The sequence below is a fragment of the Ambystoma mexicanum genome, chromosome 1p, assembly GCF_040938575.1.
Source record: "Ambystoma mexicanum isolate Mex_15411 chromosome 1p, UKY_AmexF1_1, whole genome shotgun sequence".
NCBI classification, from domain to species: Eukaryota; Metazoa; Chordata; class Amphibia; order Caudata; family Ambystomatidae; genus Ambystoma; species Ambystoma mexicanum.
Window position 1 is genome coordinate 3822737 of NC_090921.1, and position 16449 is coordinate 3839185.

Below are 16449 nucleotides of genomic sequence, written 5' to 3' on the forward strand. Positions count from 1 at the left end.
CACCTCCTTCCTACCAGCAGGGCGGGCTGAGAATGTGTCACCTCCCGTGAGGCCCCATTTTAAGATGAAAGTTGGGATGGGGGGGGGGGCACTTGCTTATTGTGGATAACAGTCCGAGAAGCACGGAGTAGCCAGCATTTCAAGAGTGGGGTTGGGGGTGAGCCATGAACAAAGTCCTGCTACTCCTCCCCCTAAATGCAGTGGGTGCAATTGCATTCGGTCTCATTCGAGCCCCCACACCACCCACCCTGCCCCAATCTACTTTTTTGGTAACATTAGTAACTGATGGTATTTTGACACATAACGAAAAAAATAAAACTGCAGGAACATTACAGATGCAGGAAACTCATCTATAAGAGCTCTGTCCGGGCGTTCTGGGGCAAAATACATGCAAACATTCTACTTTGTATATGGATTGCACGGACAGAAGTGACTTCCCGGAAAAAAGACATTTCAAGGAGCATCATCAGTCTTTGATACTTAGAGGCAGAGCTTTAAGTGGGCTGGGGCTAGCATGGGCCGAGCCCCGGCAGTCTCCAGAAAAGGCTCCTGAGCCGGGGCCCTGCCGGGGGCTCACCCCCGACTAGCTCCAGCCATGCTGACACCTGAGGCCGCCCGTGCAGCGGCTGCACGGTTACACAAGCTGCCTGCAGGTGTCAGCACTATGGTTTAGAAAAAAAGCAATTGCCTTTTCTTTTTTTCTAAACCGAAGTGCTGTCACCTGCAAGCAGCAGGTGCAGCCTTCCAGTGCGGGCTGCCTGGTGGCTCTGTACTCTGAAACAGGAGGAGGGCTGGACTGCCAGGCCTCCTTTTGTTTCTGAGTAAATAGCCATCACCCAGCATGAAGCCCCTGCGCTACTCACGCTGGCTAATGGCTATCTACTCGGAAACAAAAGGCGAGCTGGGCAGTTCAGACCTCCTCCTGTTTCAGAGTACAGAGCCATCAGCAGCAGGCATCACTTTCATTCAAGGAGCCTGTGGTAAAGCATTGCAGCATGTGGCTCCTTGAATGAAAAGGCTGCCTGCTGGGTGTGAGCTGTGGCATACTGGTGTCACACCTTTGCTCCGCTTAGCCGGGGAGGGGCTGTGCGCATTAAATGTAATAATGCCAGTGCTCCCCAGCTCTGCTTCTTTTAGCGGCCCCCACCTCTTAGGCGACGGGGGCTCTTGATGGGGGCATGGACTAAGCACACCCATGCCTAGGCCAAACCCCCTAACGAGAGCCACCCTCAATTTCTAATCCCACTTAAAGCACTGCTTAGAGTCACCTTGGAAGTGACTTTAGAATAGGTTGCCATAAGTAAGTCAAGTGGCAAATAACTTTGTGGTGCAAAATACCTAAATTGCACTCGTATTATATATGGAGCAACTCTATAGTCATTAGGCATTGAGGCTTGGCCAGGACAGCTGCCCCTCATAATGTAGCCTCGAGCGTGGAGTCTATAATGGCAGCAGTCCGTGGCAGCAGTAAGCCTTCCCAAAAGTGGTTGTAACTGGCCCAAAGACGACATCTTGTGCAAATGCTCTTATCCAGTGCATGCCAAAGAATGGTCTAGATGTCACCTGCTCCATCTTGTCAGGCGCGTCTCCTGGGCTGCAAGTTGCCTTCCGATGTGCTGACAGCAGGCGCTAAGGGATGAATGGGAATGTACTAAGAACATTGTTCTGTTGACAGTGGCTGCTAGTAGCTGTTGCTGTGATCTTGAGTATTAATGGCCGGTTAGCTCAGTTGGTTAGAGCGTGGTGCTAATAACGCCAAGGTCGCGGGTTCGATCCCCGTACTGGCCACACCTTTTTTAAGTTTCCTTTTAAAATTGGAGCTTCATGAATGAAGAACTCTCATTGGACGAATATGAAATCTGTTAAATAATAAGCCGATGTGGAATTCTGAGTAATAGCACAATATAAGCAAAGACTTCCTCTGGCTAATGCCAAAAACAGTTCTTTGGCTCCTGAAATGACTACATGTCCTAGTGCTGTAGCAAAAGGGCTGCAAGAAGGCAGTCTATCCGTGGTCCTCCTCTTCTTAGCCGGTGGTGGCAGCACAGGTATTTCCCTCCAGTCCCAAATTGATAACATCACTCCAACTTTGCAGTGTGCTGACATCTCAGGAGTCTTCTGGCTTCTGAATTGTGGGAGTCGGATCACCCTGCGGGGAGGAGATGGGCCCAACATCGCAGCACAGCACCCCTCTGGCCCGCCTTGGGTAACTTAAACTTTGGACACCCCCTGGGCATCCCCCCTTTTTTGCAGGCCCCCCATCAAACAAATCGCTGTGTACCAATCTTTCCTCTTGGTTTCCTCTACAAGGTCTCAATGTTTGGAATAGGTCAAGGACCTACTGGGATATCCTATCAGCAGCATCCCTGCCCCACTTAGCCGTGCCCAGCTTCTGATCCTGGCAAATGCTATGGGACCTGGGCAGTCATTGCCAAAGAATGGCAACTGATTGATTGCCTGTGCAAATGATAACTATGCCCGGCAAATGTGTGAGTGCAAAGGCAATTGATTAGAATTCCTGTAAATGGAGCAGGTATCTGGCAAAGGATAACAGGGCTGTCACCCACTCAACTGAAAATGCTGCAGGCAGGAGGCATGACTGCGCAACGATGCTCAGTACGGCGGGGTAGAAGCGGCTTGGAATGGGGAGTAAGCAAGAGCACAACAAATCTCACAGCTTTGAGAGCAGAGAGTGAGTGTTTAAACAATCATTAACAGGCAGCAACCCCAAAGGGACGTCATTTCACCAAAATGCCAGGGGTAGCGGAAGTGACATCACACGACCGTTGACCCCCTGATGACATCACAGGAAGTGATTTCATTTGACCCCACCCTGAAGTGATATCGCAGGAAGCGATGGAACACAACCATTCACCCGTTGATGAAACAGGAAGTGGCATCACATAGCATTGTACACCACAAAAAATATGGTTACAATATCACTATAGTGTGATGTACATAATGTGATGTACATTTCATACAAGAATCGATCGCCATATGTATTGTTAAGATCAGAGTGTATAGGCCCATATTACCAAATTACTGTGAATGCAAGCAGAAGTCCATGACCAAATGATAATGATGTGTTATTATGTAGCACTTACGCTTAAGCTCTTTATATAGTAAAAATATACACCCAATATCACCCAACATGTGTTGGTACTCTTTTATCGACCTCAGAAAGATGAAAGGTTGAGTTGAGGCGTTTAAGAACAGACTAAATCAGTGACTCACCCCCTGAAGTGTGCCTGAAATAAACCTTTAATAAGTCTAGCAATGATTGTATAGCATTCCAGAAATACACATTATTTGGTATTCCTATTCTTTCTTATTTAGGGTCAGTGCCGAAAGTGTTAGACTTTTGGCACTCCTGTTCTTATTTTTCTTATTTTTTTTAACGGCCCTGAACAAGAAAGCCAGCCACTCCAGATTTAAAGAGCTACATGGGGCTGGCCGCAGCCTAGGAGCTTGCATTACAAAACCCCCCCAAAAAAACAAAAAAGAGAACTTTTTTTCAAGAGGTTGCAAGGGAGAACAGAGATGTCGCAAGGGAGACCTCAGAGGTTGCGACCCCCAACTGACGTCCCCGGGTAAAGTGGCAGGAGACATCTCTGCCCATATCAATATACGCCCCAGGGTGAAGACAAAGACTAAATGCTGGGCCCGATTTTACATGCCTCGCACTCCCAATGATTAGTCTCTCTTTGTGAAACTAAATATCCTCAACATTGGGGTGGAAAATGGTTGCCATTGGCCAATGGAAGTAATACTAGATGAAGGAAGCGAAATGCACCAACATTCAACCTGATGCCTCAGAGGAAGTCCAGTTTTTTGCAGCATGTGTTTGTGTGCATGTGTGTCTTGCAAGTCCAAGGTTTGAAACCTGATAAGCTCGCCTAGTGGTTTAATGCACCTACCACAGCAATCTATATGTAACCTGCAGGCAATACATCCAGTTCCTGGTGAGATACTGACACATTATTGCATTCTGTGCCTGGACTCCACCTCATGAAGGTGCTGTGGTCTAACGGAGCGGGAGCGGTGCTCTTCTACTTTTCTTAATCAGGTTCTACTGTGTCTATAGTTTTATTTTAAAAAGAATCCGTTCCGGAATGGTTTTGGTTTAAAATAAAAGTGTAGGAAGCAGTTGAAACTTGCACTGCACTAAATGTTCCCTTAAACAGCAGGCGCATGTGTTTGGGGGTTTGTGTTGTGTGTGGAAGGGGACGTGGCCATGTGGTTTGTGGGGAGCGGGGCAGGCCAGCAGGGAATATAGTTCCACTACTTGTTTTCATACACTTTGACCACTGGTGCCTGTTTTCATTCCCAGCACAGGTAACTTATCAACAGTGATCCCTATGCATCACTTTAGTTCCTCAATTTTCTCCTCAGGTCACTTGGGAGCAGAGAGACAGCATATGTATTTCCAGCACTACGGAGGCCAGAGTACACAAATCAAAGGCATAATTTATAGAGGGCACGCAGGAACTTGCAGGTGCAGGGGTTATTGTACCGGGGTATTTTATGAACACTTATGTACCCACTTGGAGGTGTTGCTAGGCTCAAGATTAGCTTTATAAAACCATACTCTAGCCCCCTGTGCGTATGGGCCTTTAATCACATTAACCGAAACAGTCCCACCACTTAAGAAGTGAGCACACGGTTGTGCATAAAGCAAGTTTATTGTACACAGTTTCAGGGAGTGGTTAGATGGTGTTGCAGGACCAAACTAACCCAGGTTTGAACAATACAACATCAGTTGGCATCTTACATCCTTTTCGCAACAATTACAATAATCCCAGATGTTCTATAACAATCCACCCCCAAAATATGATTGGACCAAAATCTTTTAAAAGGAATCCCATCTTCTCCCAATTCTCCACTTATCCTTGGTCAGTTTTATCTTGATAGTCATCTTCATGTCATAATCAGAGCACACCTTCTTAGGATTGGTCCGTAGGAGGCCATGGCGTCAGTACATGGTTAAACATTGGTCTTGAAAACATAATTAATTGCTAGCAATAACTGGCCTAAAGCCTTTAACTTTCATTGTGGTTGCACATGGTCCGCACAACAAATTTGAGCAAATAGAGGAAGGCCTGAATAAACAGGATCTCAACTAACCCATACCCCATACTCCTGGCGCTTCTGAAGACCTACTAATTTATACGACCACAACTTCAGAACATATAGCCACTGATGACCTTTAAAGACAATTAACTGTCAGATACCCTGGCCTCAGGCCTAACTTTTATTACCACCGAACAAAAAACCAACGCCCTCTAGCGACACCAATCCAATGAGCGAGATAACATCTGTTCCCTTGCAGGACTCTTAAATCATAAACCGTGTCCTGCTTCTGAGCTGACTTTCATACTAGGTGACTAATATTTATTTCCGTCAAGACTGTCCCTGCTACTTAAAATTCATGTGCAGCAGCGAACCAAGGAGATGAAAATGAATGATTTACTCATTTGTCTGACATCTGCAAACCTTAGAAAGTCAGTTTAAATCTCAACATGCATTTTGCAAGAGAGTCCCAACTACCTTTTTACAAAGCACCCCGTTGTGTAGATTGTTTTCATGTTGCATTTGCAGTTTATCCCTCTACGTGCGTGGTGATTATGTATACATTCTAAAGAGCTGTAACATTAAAAGAAACATCATAACTAACTGCACTCGATACAAATGGGTTCACATATTGTGACCAGTTCGCTGCCATCCGCCATCATCAATGTGGTGCGCTCAACATTAATCCCTCATAATAATGGGGACCCTTCCTGACCTCCCGGACACCCCCAAAAAAGTTAAGGGAGACTCCTCTGTTGTCAGCGCTGCTATATAGGGTGGGCAATGGAATAGCAAAATGTGTCCTTCCCAAACTAGTGCTGCAACGCCTCTGCCAGATTCCCACATCAGAATACTAGAACTATAGGGCCATGAAATCGGGTATTGAAAGAAAAACGCCTATGCCAGATTCCCACATCAGAATACAAGAACTATAGGGCCATGAAACCGGGTATTGAAAGGCAAACGCCTATGCCAGATTCCCACATCAGAATACAAGAACTGTAGGGCCATGAAACTGGGTATTGAAAATCAACCCCTATGCCAGATTCCCACATCAAAATACTAACTATAGGGCCATGAAACCGGGTATCGAAAGGCAAACACCTATGCCAAATTCCCACATCAGAATACCAAAACTATCGGCCCATGAAAAAGGGTATTGAAATACAAACGCCTATGCCAGATTCCCACATCGGAAAACAAGAACTATTGGGCCATGAAACTGGGTATTGAAAGACAAACGCCTATGCCAGATTCCCACAACAGACTACCAGAAATATAGGGCCATGAAAGTGGATATTGAAAGACAACGCCTATGCCTGATTCCCACATCAGAATACCAGAACTATGGGGCCATGAAACTGGGTATTGAAAGACAAACGCCTATGCCAGATTCCCACATCAGAATACCAGAAATATAGGGCCATGAAAGTGGGTTTTGAAAGACAAACGCCTATGCCAGATTCCCACATCAGAATACAAGAACTATAGGGCCATGTAAGCGTGTATTGAAAGACAATCAGACTGGTCATGGATGTGTGATTTGAGGGAAACGTCAGCACAGGAAGCACCTTACATATGGTTTCAGAATTAAGCAGTGCACCCTGCACGTTGGTTGTTTTTTTTTTTTTGAACGGGAGTTGGCTCACGTTTGCCAAAATCCAAAATAAACTGCGTCCCTGGGTGGGCTTGAACCACCAACCTTTCGGTTAACAGCCGAACGCGCTAACCGATTGCGCCACAGAGACGATGTGTGCCCTGCTGCGCAAAAGCCATATATGTAGGCTAATCGCGCAGGCCTGGATCCAGGTGAAGACTTCATCTTTTATTAAAGCCCTGGGGAGGAGCGCTGTCTGCACACAGCAAGGCTGTAAGTTAGGATAGGCGCCTCCATTTCTCTGAAGCGTCTCTTTCTCAGTATGGTACAAGTAATGTTCAGCTTCAAACAGTACACAAAGCACTTTGGGCTATGGGCTTGATTGAAAAGCCCGTTTTGGGCTAACATTTGAATGTCCTGCCACACAGTGCACCATAGAGACTGCTGAGCACCTCACCATTGCAAGACTTATTTATCTCTCCAGCTCCACAGCTATCTATGACTTCCTAAACACTGGTGGCACCTGAAACCCCTGAGAAGTGTTAAGGCAGCAGGGGGCCTGGCTGCTGCTTAACTCCTCACACCTCCTTCCTACCAGCAGGGCGGGCTGAGAATGTGTCACCTCCCGTGAGGCCCCATTTTAAGATGAAAGTTGGGATGGGGGGGGGGCACTTGCTTATTGCGGATAACAGTCCGAGAAGCACGGAGTAGCCAGCATTTCAAGAGTGGGGTTGGGGGTGAGCCATGAACAAAGTCCTGCTACTCCTCCCCCTAAATGCAGTGGGTGCAATTGCATACGGTCTCATTCGAGCCCCCACACCACCCACCCTGCCCCAATCTACTTTTTTGGTAACATTAGTAACTGATGGTATTTTGACACATAACGAAAAAAATAAAACTGCAGGAACATTACAGATGCAGGAAACTCATCTATAAGAGCTCTGTCCGGGCGTTCTGGGGCAAAATACATGCAAACATTCTACTTTGTATATGGATTGCACGGACAGAAGTGACTTCCCGGAAAAAAGACATTTCAAGGAGCATCATCAGTCTTTGATACTTAGAGGCAGAGCTTTAAGTGGGCTGGGGCTAGCATGGGCCGAGCCCCGGCAGTCTCCAGAAAAGGCTCCTGAGCCGGGGCCCTGCCGGGGGCTCACCCCCGACTAGCTCCAGCCATGCTGACACCTGAGGCCGCCCGTGCAGCGGCTGCACGGTTACACAAGCTGCCTGCAGGTGTCAGCACTATGGTTTAGAAAAAAAGCAATTGCCTTTTCTTTTTTTCTAAACCGAAGTGCTGTCACCTGCAAGCAGCAGGTGCAGCCTTCCAGTGCGGGCTGCCTGGTGGCTCTGTACTCTGAAACAGGAGGAGGGCTGGACTGCCAGGCCTCCTTTTGTTTCTGAGTAAATAGCCATCACCCAGCATGAAGCCCCTGCGCTACTCACGCTGGCTAATGGCTATCTACTCGGAAACAAAAGGCGAGCTGGGCAGTTCAGACCTCCTCCTGTTTCAGAGTACAGAGCCATCAGCAGCAGGCATCACTTTCATTCAAGGAGCCTGTGGTAAAGCATTGCAGCATGTGGCTCCTTGAATGAAAAGGCTGCCTGCTGGGTGTGAGCTGTGGCATACTGGTGTCACACCTTTGCTCCGCTTAGCCGGGGAGGGGCTGTGCGCATTAAATGTAATAATGCCAGTGCTCCCCAGCTATGCTTCTTTTAGCGGCCCCCACCTCTTAGGCGACGGGGGCTCTTGATGGGGGCATGGACTAAGCACACCCATGCCTAGGCCAAACCCCCTAACGAGAGCCACCCTCAATTTCTAATCCCACTTAAAGCACTGCTTAGAGTCACCTTGGAAGTGACTTTAGAATAGGTTGCCATAAGTAAGTCAAGTGGCAAATAACTTTGTGGTGCAAAATACCTAAATTGCACTCGTATTATATATGGAGCAACTCTATAGTCATTAGGCATTGAGGCTTGGCCAGGACAGCTGCCCCTCATAATGTAGCCTCGAGCGTGGAGTCTATAATGGCAGCAGTCCGTGGCAGCAGTAAGCCTTCCCAAAAGTGGTTGTAACTGGCCCAAAGACGACATCTTGTGCAAATGCTCTTATCCAGTGCATGCCAAAGAATGGTCTAGATGTCACCTGCTCCATCTTGTCAGGCGCGTCTCCTGGGCTGCAAGTTGCCTTCCGATGTGCTGACAGCAGGCGCTAAGGGATGAATGGGAATGTACTAAGAACATTGTTCTGTTGACAGTGGCTGCTAGTAGCTGTTGCTGTGATCTTGAGTATTAATGGCCAGTTAGCTCAGTTGGTTAGAGCGTGGTGCTAATAACGCCAAGGTCGCGGGTTCGATCCCCGTACTGGCCACACCTTTTTTAAGTTTCCTTTTAAAATTGGAGCTTCATGAATGAAGAACTCTCATTGGACGAATATGAAATCTGTTAAATAATAAGCCGATGTGGAATTCTGAGTAATAGCACAATATAAGCAAAGACTTCCTCTGGCTAATGCCAAAAACAGTTCTTTGGCTCCTGAAATGACTACATGTCCTAGTGCTGTAGCAAAAGGGCTGCAAGAAGGCAGTCTATCCGTGGTCCTCCTCTTCTTAGCCGGTGGTGGCAGCACAGGTATTTCCCTCCAGTCCCAAATTGATAACATCACTCCAACTTTGCAGTGTGCTGACATCTCAGGAGTCTTCTGGCTTCTGAATTGTGGGAGTCGGATCACCCTGCGGGGAGGAGATGGGCCCAACATCGCAGCACAGCACCCCTCTGGCCCGCCTTGGGTAACTTAAACTTTGGACACCCCCTGGGCATCCCCCCTTTTTTGCAGGCCCCCCATCAAACAAATCGCTGTGTACCAATCTTTCCTCTTGGTTTCCTCTACAAGGTCTCAATGTTTGGAATAGGTCAAGGACCTACTGGGATATCCTATCAGCAGCATCCCTGCCCCACTTAGCCGTGCCCAGCTTCTGATCCTGGCAAATGCTATGGGACCTGGGCAGTCATTGCCAAAGAATGGCAACTGATTGATTGCCTGTGCAAATGATAACTATGCCCGGCAAATGTGTGAGTGCAAAGGCAATTGATTAGAATTCCTGTAAATGGAGCAGGTATCTGGCAAAGGATAACAGGGCTGTCACCCACTCAACTGAAAATGCTGCAGGCAGGAGGCATGACTGCGCAACGATGCTCAGTACGGCGGGGTAGAAGCGGCTTGGAATGGGGAGTAAGCAAGAGCACAACAAATCTCACAGCTTTGAGAGCAGAGAGTGAGTGTTTAAACAATCATTAACAGGCAGCAACCCCAAAGGGACGTCATTTCACCAAAATGCCAGGGGTAGCGGAAGTGACATCACACGACCGTTGACCCCCTGATGACATCACAGGAAGTGATTTCATTTGACCCCACCCTGAAGTGATATCGCAGGAAGCGATGGAACACAACCATTCACCCGTTGATGAAACAGGAAGTGGCATCACATAGCATTGTACACCACAAAAAATATGGTTACAATATCACTATAGTGTGATGTACATAATGTGATGTACATTTCATACAAGAATCGATCGCCATATGTATTGTTAAGATCAGAGTGTATAGGCCCATATTACCAAATTACTGTGAATGCAAGCAGAAGTCCATGACCAAATGATAATGATGTGTTATTATGTAGCACTTACGCTTAAGCTCTTTATATAGTAAAAATATACACCCAATATCACCCAACATGTGTTGGTACTCTTTTATCGACCTCAGAAAGATGAAAGGTTGAGTTGAGGCGTTTAAGAACAGACTAAATCAGTGACTCACCCCCTGAAGTGTGCCTGAAATAAACCTTTAATAAGTCTAGCAATGATTGTATAGCATTCCAGAAATACACATTATTTGGTATTCCTATTCTTTCTTATTTAGGGTCAGTGCCGAAAGTGTTAGACTTTTGGCACTCCTGTTCTTATTTTTCTTATTTTTTTTAACGGCCCTGAACAAGAAAGCCAGCCACTCCAGATTTAAAGAGCTACATGGTGCTGGCCGCAGCCTAGGAGCTTGCATTACAAAACCCCCCCAAAAAAACAAAAAAGAGAACTTTTTTTCAAGAGGTTGCAAGGGAGAACAGAGATGTCGCAAGGGAGACCTCAGAGGTTGCGACCCCCAACTGACGTCCCCGGGTAAAGTGGCAGGAGACATCTCTGCCCATATCAATATACGCCCCAGGGTGAAGACAAAGACTAAATGCTGGGCCCGATTTTACATGCCTCGCACTCCCAATGATTAGTCTCTCTTTGTGAAACTAAATATCCTCAACATTGGGGTGGAAAATGGTTGCCATTGGCCAATGGAAGTAATACTAGATGAAGGAAGCGAAATGCACCAACATTCAACCTGATGCCTCAGAGGAAGTCCAGTTTTTTGCAGCATGTGTTTGTGTGCATGTGTGTCTTGCAAGTCCAAGGTTTGAAACCTGATAAGCTCGCCTAGTGGTTTAATGCACCTACCACAGCAATCTATATGTAACCTGCAGGCAATACATCCAGTTCCTGGTGAGATACTGACACATTATTGCATTCTGTGCCTGGACTCCACCTCATGAAGGTGCTGTGGTCTAACGGAGCGGGAGCGGTGCTCTTCTACTTTTCTTAATCAGGTTCTACTGTGTCTATAGTTTTATTTTAAAAAGAACCCGTTCCGGAATGGTTTTGGTTTAAAATAAAAGTGTAGGAAGCAGTTGAAACTTGCACTGCACTAAATGTTCCCTTAAACAGCAGGCGCATGTGTTTGGGGGTTTGTGTTGTGTGTGGAAGGGGACGTGGCCATGTGGTTTGTGGGGAGCGGGGCAGGCCAGCAGGGAATATAGTTCCACTACTTGTTTTCATACACTTTGACCACTGGTGCCTGTTTTCATTCCCAGCACAGGTAACTTATCAACAGTGATCCCTATGCATCACTTTAGTTCCTCAATTTTCTCCTCAGGTCACTTGGGAGCAGAGAGACAGCATATGTATTTCCAGCACTACGGAGGCCAGAGTACACAAATCAAAGGCATAATTTATAGTGGGCACGCAGGAACTTGCAGGTGCAGGGGTTATTGTACCGGGGTATTTTATGAACACTTATGTACCCACTTGGAGGTGTTGCTAGGCTCAAGATTAGCTTTATAAAACCATACTCTAGCCCCCTGTGCGTATGGGCCTTTAATCACATTAACCGAAACAGTCCCACCACTTAAGAAGTGAGCACACGGTTGTGCATAAAGCAAGTTTATTGTACACAGTTTCAGGGAGTGGTTAGATGGTGTTGCAGGACCAAACTAACCCAGGTTTGAACAATACAACATCAGTTGGCATCTTACATCCTTTTTGCAACAATTACAATAATCCCAGATGTTCTATAACAATCCACCCCCAAAATATGATTGGACCAAAATCTTTTAAAAGGAATCCCATCTTCTCCCAATTCTCCACTTATCCTTGGTCAGTTTTATCTTGATAGTCATCTTCATGTCATAATCAGAGCACACCTTCTTAGGATTGGTCCGTAGGAGTCCATGGCGTCAGTACATGGTTAAACATTGGTCTTGAAAACATAATTAATTGCTAGCAATAACTGGCCTAAAGCCTTTAACTTTCATTGTGGTTGCACATGGTCCGCACAACAAATTTGAGCAAATAGAGGAAGGCCTGAATAAACAGGATCTCAACTAACCCATACCCCATACTCCTGGCGCTTCTGAAGACCTACTAATTTATACGACCACAACTTCAGAACATATAGCCACTGATGACCTTTAAAGACAATTAACTGTCAGATACCCTGGCCTCAGGCCTAACTTTTATTACCACCGAACAAAAAACCAACGCCCTCTAGCGACACCAATCCAATGAGCGAGATAACATCTGTTCCCTTGCAGGACTCTTAAATCATAAACCGTGTCCTGCTTCTGAGCTGACTTTCTTACTAGGTGACTAATATTTCTTTCCGTCAAGACTGTCCCTGCTACTTAAAATTCATGTGCAGCAGCGAACCAAGGAGATGAAAATGAATGATTTACTCATTTGTCTGACATCTGCAAACCTGAGAAAGTCAGTTTAAATCTCAACATGCATTTTGCAAGAGAGTCCCAACTACCTTTTTACAAAGCACCCCGTTGTGTAGATTGTTTTCATGTTGCATTTGCAGTTTATCCCTCTACGTGCGTGGTGATTATGTATACATTCTAAAGAGCTGTAACATTAAAAGAAACATCATAACTAACTGCACTCGATACAAATGGGTTCACATATTGTGACCAGTTCGCTGCCATCCGCCATCATCAATGTGGTGCGCTCAACATTAATCCCTCATAATAATGGGGACCCTTCCTGACCTCCCGGACACCCCCAAAAAAGTTAAGGGAGACTCCTCTGTTGTCAGCGCTGCTATATAGGGTGGGCAATGGAATAGCAAAATGTGTCCTTCCCAAACTAGTGCTGCAACGCCTCTGCCAGATTCCCACATCAGAATACTAGAACTATAGGGCCATGAAATCGGGTATTGAAAGAAAAACGCCTATGCCAGATTCCCACATCAGAATACAAGAACTATAGGGCCATGAAACCGGGTATTGAAAGGCAAACGCCTATGCCAGATTCCCACATCAGAATACAAGAACTGTAGGGCCATGAAACTGGGTATTGAAAATCAACCCCTATGCCAGATTCCCACATCAAAATACTAACTATAGGGACATGAAACCGGGTATCGAAAGGCAAACACCTATGCCAAATTCCCACATCAGAATACCAAAACTATCGGCCCATGAAAAAGGGTATTGAAATACAAACGCCTATGCCAGATTCCCACATCGGAAAACAAGAACTATTGGGCCATGAAACTGGGTATTGAAAGACAAACGCCTATGCCAGATTCCCACAACAGACTACCAGAAATATAGGGCCATGAAAGTGGATATTGAAAGACAACGCCTATGCCAGATTCCCACATCAGAATACTAGAACTATAGGGCCATGAAATCGGGTATTGAAAGAAAAACGCCTATGCCAGATTCCCACATCAGAATACAAGAACTATAGGGCCATGAAACCGGGTATTGAAAGGCAAACGCCTATGCCAGATTCCCACATCAGAATACAAGAACTGTAGGGCCATGAAACTGGGTATTGAAAATCAACCCCTATGCCAGATTCCCACATCAAAATACTAACTATAGGGCCATGAAACCGGGTATCGAAAGGCAAACACCTATGCCAAATTCCCACATCAGAATACCAAAACTATCGGCCCATGAAAAAGGGTATTGAAATACAAACGCCTATGCCAGATTCCCACATCGGAAAACAAGAACTATTGGGCCATGAAACTGGGTATTGAAAGACAAACGCCTATGCCAGATTCCCACAACAGACTACCAGAAATATAGGGCCATGAAAGTGGATATTGAAAGACAACGCCTATGCCAGATTCCCACATCAGAATACCAGAACTATGGGGCCATGAAACTGGGTATTGAAAGACAAACGCCTATGCCAGATTCCCACATCAGAATACCAGAAATATAGGGCCATGAAAGTGGGTTTTGAAAGACAAACGCCTATGCCAGATTCCCACATCAGAATACAAGAACTATAGGGCCATGTAAGCGTGTATTGAAAGACAATCAGACTGGCCATGGATGTGTGACTTGAGGGAAATGTCAGCACAGGAAGCACCTTACATATGGTTTCAGAATTAAGCAGTGCACCCTGCACGTTGGTTGTTTTTTTTTTTTTTAACGGGAGTTGGCTCACGTTTGCCAAAATCCAAAATAAACTGCGTCCCTGGGTGGGCTTGAACCACCAACCTTTCGGTTAACAGCCGAACGCGCTAACCGATTGCGCCACAGAGATGATGTGTGCCCTGCTGCGCAAAAGCCATATATGTAGGCTAATCGCGCAGGCCTGGATCCAGGTGAAGACTTCATCTTTTATTAAAGCCCTGGGGAGGAGCGCTGTCTGCACACAGCAAGGCTGTAAGTTAGGATAGGCGCCTCCATTTCTCTGAAGCGACTCTTTCTCAGTATGGTACAAGTAATGTTCAGCTTCAAACAGTACACAAAGCACTTTGGGCTATGGGCTTGATTGAAAAGCCCGTTTTGGGCTAACATTTGAATGTCCTGCCACACAGTGCACCATAGAGACTGCTGAGCACCTCACCATTGCAAGACTTATTTATCTCTCCAGCTCCACAGCTATCTATGACTTCCTAAACACTGGTGGCACCTGAAACCCCTGAGAAGTATTAAGGCAGCAGGGGGCCTGGCTGCTGCTTAACTCCTCACACCTCCTTCCTACCAGCAGGGCGGGCTGAGAATGTGTCACCTCCCGTGAGGCCCCATTTTAAGATGAAAGTTGGGATGGGGGGGGGGGCACTTGCTTATTGCGGATAACAGTCCGAGAAGCACGGAGTAGCCAGCATTTCAAGAGTGGGGTTGGGGGTGAGCCATGAACAAAGTCCTGCTACTCCTCCCCCTAAATGCAGTGGGTGCAATTGCATTCGGTCTCATTCGAGCCCCCACACCACCCACTCTGCCCCAATCTACTTTTTTGGTAACATTAGTAACTGATGGTATTTTGACACATAACGAAAAAAATAAAACTGCAGGAACATTACAGATGCAGGAAACTCATCTATAAGAGCTCTGTCCGGGCGTTCTGGGGCAAAATACATGCAAACATTCTACTTTGTATATGGATTGCACGGACAGAAGTGACTTCCCGGAAAAAAGACATTTCAAGGAGCATCATCAGTCTTTGATACTTAGAGGCAGAGCTTTAAGTGGGCTGGGGCTAGCATGGGCCGAGCCCCGGCAGTCTCCAGAAAAGGCTCCTGAGCCGGGGCCCTGCCGGGGGCTCACCCCCGACTAGCTCCAGCCATGCTGACACCTGAGGCCGCCCGTGCAGCGGCTGCACGGTTACACAAGCTGCCTGCAGGTGTCAGCACTATGGTTTAGAAAAAAAGCAATTGCCTTTTCTTTTTTTCTAAACCAAAGTGCTGTCACCTGCAAGCAGCAGGTGCAGCCTTCCAGTGCGGGCTGCCTGGTGGCTCTGTACTCTGAAACAGGAGGAGGGCTGGACTGCCAGGCCTCCTTTTGTTTCTTAGTAAATAGCCATCACCCAGCATGAAGCCCCTGCGCTACTCACGCTGGCTAATGGCTATCTACTCGGAAACAAAAGGCGAGCTGGGCAGTTCAGACCTCCTCCTGTTTCAGAGTACAGAGCCATCAGCAGCAGGCATCACTTTCATTCAAGGAGCCTGTGGTAAAGCATTGCAGCATGTGGCTCCTTGAATGAAAAGGCTGCCTGCTGGGTGTGAGCTGTGGCATACTGGTGTCACACCTTTGCTCCGCTTAGCCGGGGAGGGGCTGTGCGCATTAAATGTAATAATGCCAGTGCTCCCCAGCTCTGCTTCTTTTAGCGGCCCCCACCTCTTAGGCGACGGGGGCTCTTGATGGGGGCATGGACTAAGCACACCCATGCCTAGGCCAAACCCCCTAACGAGAGCCACCCTCAATTTCTAATCCCACTTAAAGCACTGCTTAGAGTCACCTTGGAAGTGACTTTAGAATAGGTTGCCATAAGTAAGTCAAGTGGCAAATAACTATGTGGTGCAAAATACCTAAATTGCACTCGTATTATATATGGAGCAACTCTATAGTCATTAGGCATTGAGGCTTGGCCAGGACAGCTGCCCCTCATAATGTAGCCTCGAGCGTGGAGTCTATAATGGCAGCAGTCCGTGGCAGCAG

The 16449-nt window shown here is 46.7% G+C and overlaps 4 non-coding genes across 4 annotated transcripts; 2 read left to right on the forward strand and 2 right to left on the reverse strand.

Annotated features, from left to right (window-relative positions):
• The first annotated feature begins 1714 nt into the window (after positions 1–1714).
• Positions 1715–1788, forward strand: TRNAI-AAU (transfer RNA isoleucine (anticodon AAU)). Its single transcript has one exon. It is a non-coding gene; the product is annotated as a tRNA-Ile (tRNA).
• A 4956-nt stretch (positions 1789–6744) lies between these two features.
• On the reverse strand, positions 6745–6818 carry TRNAN-GUU (transfer RNA asparagine (anticodon GUU)). The gene has a single exon. It is a non-coding gene; the product is annotated as a tRNA-Asn (tRNA).
• A 2143-nt stretch (positions 6819–8961) lies between these two features.
• TRNAI-AAU (transfer RNA isoleucine (anticodon AAU)) lies at positions 8962–9035 on the forward strand. The gene has a single exon. It is a non-coding gene; the product is annotated as a tRNA-Ile (tRNA).
• Positions 9036–14477: 5442 nt separating this feature from the next.
• Positions 14478–14551, reverse strand: TRNAN-GUU (transfer RNA asparagine (anticodon GUU)). The gene has a single exon. It is a non-coding gene; the product is annotated as a tRNA-Asn (tRNA).
• Positions 14552–16449: the final 1898 nt, after the last annotated feature.